We start from the raw sequence: 3,342 nt of genomic DNA on the forward strand, positions 1-3,342 counted from the left end.
CAGCTAGCCAATCAGAAAGCAGCACAGCCAGGATGTTTGAGCACTAAATCATAGAAGGGACCCCTCCCTATTACCTAATCTGTTGACAAACCCCTCCTGCCTTTTTAATATTTATAATTTCTGCTGTGTAATCAGCATCATTACACTATAAAATTATCTGTCTTGTCTTACAAAGCTGCTGGTTCCTCTTGGAACTTAGCCCACTTCAGAAGAGGCATCGATCTCAGTAAATGCCTATATTTGGATTTAGAGGTGGTGTGACTCCAAATTCTTTGAGATGATCCCACAACATACCATAAAACAGCAACAAGATCATCAGGACATAACAGAATTACTTCTAGGCTTTCTGTCTAATTATACTCCCCATATGATCCATAATGAGGATAGGATTCATAGGGGTATCATCTCCCCATATTAGAATGTAAACATATATCCTTGTTTCTAACCCTTAGGATTATTCACTTATATTTACCTTTTTATGTTTCTCTAGCCCCCTGGATTTGCACTTCAAAGTTTCTATGAAGCTTTTGCATTTTCGTCAAGAATGCTTGGAAGTAAAAAAAAAAAAAAGAATGCTTGGAAGTCCTCTACATAGTACAGCGAATGGAACATAAGATTTAGAATTAGACTTGAATTCAAATCCTGCCTTAACTTACTAGCTGTGTGACTCGGGGCAAAGTCACTTCACCTCTTTCACTCTTAATTTTCTCATCTGTAAAAAGGGGGATAATAATAGCCCCTCTCTTACAGGGTAAAGTGCTTTGCAAACCTTAAAGTGTTATATAAATGCTAACTATTATTTTATTAAAGGTCCCTTTCCCCTGCCCTGCCCTCTCTTCCTCCCACCCCCCACCCCCTCTGCCTGCTCTGAATTGTACTCAGTTTTGTTGGCTAAGTTTTCTTGGTTGTAACTCTATCTCCTTTACCTTCTGGAATATCATAATTCAAGCTCTGTCCTTTATAGTGGTGGCGGCTAAATTTGGAGTGATCCTGCCTGTGGCTTCTTGCTACTTGAATTCTTTCTAACTACCTACTTGAAGTATTATTTTCCGTGACCTGGATACTCTGGATTTTGACTATAATGTTCCTGGAAGTTTTCATTTTCAAGTGTCTTTCAGGACGTGACTGATGAATTTTTTTATTTTCAATTTGCCCTCTGCTTATAAGAGATATGGGCTGTTTTCTTTCATGATTTTGAAAAATGACTATTTTATTGATGATCCAGTGCCACCAGCGGCTGTGGTGCCAAAATGGCCGAATATGGCAGAGAGTGAAAAGAAAAACACAAAACACAGGCCAGGTAGAAGAGTAAAGAACAGCTCCATTTATTTAACTGAGGGACAGGGCTTATATACCCTTTTAGGCAAGCAGAATCAACAAATCCATGGGCGAGGCATTTGCATAATGCATGACTTCCTCATGCCTTTGTTCCCCTTTTGTTGGAAACAATATTGTGTTAATAGCCCACAAGTGGTATATAGCACGGTGTGCCATGGGGGTATTGGAGAAAGCACTCGTATACCGAGAGGGGGATGGAGAGTCCACATGCAGAGTTACCAGCCCAAGGGCAAGAACAGGCCTCTGGCCCGTATCTTATCCCAGAATGGACTTTCTCAGAGCTGGCCCTCTACAGTCTAGTAAGTCTTAAGTTGTTTTTCCTTGATCTGTGTTATTTTTGCTATGAGAGATGCTATATTTTTTCCCAGTTTTTCAGTCTTTTTGATTTTTTTTTTTTTTAACTACCAAAATTTTTTCTCATTTTGGTACTTCCTCATGACTGGCAAATCAAGATATTACAATATCTATGGTTTTGAACTAACCTCACATTAGTTACATTTTAAGCTAGTTTTTCTATTTTTAAGATAGGTTCTTTGGGTCTTTCTTTAGATTTAGGGAGCAGCCTAGTCTCAACAACACATCTAAAAATCAATTTTTAGAGTGATTTACTTCCACAGATGACTAAACTTATTATTTTCTTTCTTTAACAAAGTTTTTTTGAAGATTTTTATTTATACACCATAATAATTTCTTCCTCCATCTCATCCATTTTATATTGGTTCCTGTTAGTTCTAATTTCAAAGGGTGCTATTCTTTGGCCTCGCCCCCAAATGCCAGGAGTAGACACCTTTTAGGACTCAGACCACCTATTTACTGTTTGCATTCTCTGAGATGGCAGGACAAAGTGGTATTGTGAAGGAGGGGCCAGCTGATTTCTTTAAATCTTGGGTCTTGATTCCCCTCTATGATAAGAAAATTGAACTTGACAAAACTGTTAAATTTGGCCCTGCTTCATTAGGTGTGCCAAGACCAAACTTGCCTGTTATTCCAATTATCTTTTGATTTCCTACGTTAGCATTCCAATCCCCTCTGATGAATAAGACATCTTTTTTTGGTTTTATTTCTAGAAGATGTTGTAGGTCTTCACAGAACCGATCAATTTTGGCTTCTTTGGCATCAGTGGTTGGAGCAGAGACTTGTATTACTGCCTTGTATTCTGACAGGTATCATTCTGTCCTTTTTTTAGATTATGCCCCAGTAACTGCTTTTCTTATCCTTTTATTGAGTATGAAGACCACTCCATTTTTTCTAAGGGATTCTTACCTACAGTAGTATATGTAATGATCACCTAAATTAAAGTCACCCACTCCCATCCATTTAAGTCCACTGACACACAAGATGTCAATGTTTAAACTTTCCGTTTCCTGTTTGACCACATTCAACTTACTCTGGTTCATAGATTTTATATTCCGGGTTTTTATGCAATATTGATCTTTACAGCATTGGACTTTCCTTCCATCACCAGACACATCTGCAGCAGAGCCTCCTTTTGGTTTTGTTTCAGCCTTTTTATTCTTTCTGGAGCCACTCGTAGTTGTCCTCCGCTTCTCACCAGTAGTGTGTTGGACACCTTCTGACTTGAGGGGCTCATCTTCCGGCGTCATGTCTTTTATCATTTTAATACTGTCCATGGGTTTTTTTCTTTTTCATTTCTGGCAAAGATACTGGAGTGGTTTGCCATTTTCTTCTCTAGTGGATCACCTTTTGTCAGGGGGAACCTGGAAAAGCTTTCTGAAGGAAGTGGCATCTGACCCATGCTTTGAAGCTAGGGTTCTTCAAGTGCAAAATAAGGAGGCAGTGTGTCCAACTCGTACTGGGAATACCTAGCAGACCAGTTTAATTAGAACACAAAGTGTGTGGAGGGGAATAATATATAATACATTTAGAAAGATAGGTGAGAGCCATGTTATTCTGAGGAGTTTGTATTTCAGGAGGGTGCTTAAACCGGTTCCCGTTGATCGAGGAGAGCTGTTGTTAAATTTTCCATCGCTAAAATTTCAATGT

At 38.9% G+C, this 3,342-nt stretch overlaps 1 pseudogene; it reads right to left on the reverse strand.

Annotated features, from left to right (window-relative positions):
- Positions 1 to 2,240: 2,240 nt before the first annotated feature.
- On the reverse strand, positions 2,241 to 2,942 carry LOC118832161 (annotated as a pseudogene).
- Positions 2,943 to 3,342: the final 400 nt, after the last annotated feature.

The sequence above is a fragment of the Trichosurus vulpecula genome, chromosome 9 (genome assembly GCF_011100635.1).
Source record: "Trichosurus vulpecula isolate mTriVul1 chromosome 9, mTriVul1.pri, whole genome shotgun sequence".
NCBI lineage: Eukaryota > Metazoa > Chordata > Mammalia > Diprotodontia > Phalangeridae > Trichosurus > Trichosurus vulpecula.